Genomic DNA, 301 nt, shown 5'->3' on the forward strand with positions numbered 1-301 from the left:
GCTCATTTCAAAACACCTCCACCCTCCCCACCCCCACTCCCCGCTCTTTCTCACACGAGGTCACAGCCTGGCAATTACTCATCGCTTCTGACCAGCACCAGGAAGCAATTCACGTTGCAGTGTCTGTGTTCCACTCGCTGCTGCACTGTTGTTCTCAGTGCACAGCAAGCTCATGCAACTGGCTATCCTCAAATGTTTCCATTCTGAGGCAGTGACTCCCTCAGCACTGACCCTCCGACAGTGCCCACTCCCTCAGCACTGACCCTCCAACAGTGCCCACTCCCTCAGCACTGACCCTCCG

The sequence above is a fragment of the Rhincodon typus genome, chromosome 43 (genome assembly GCF_021869965.1).
Source record: "Rhincodon typus isolate 14 chromosome 43, sRhiTyp1.1, whole genome shotgun sequence".
Lineage (NCBI taxonomy): Eukaryota > Metazoa > Chordata > Chondrichthyes > Orectolobiformes > Rhincodontidae > Rhincodon > Rhincodon typus.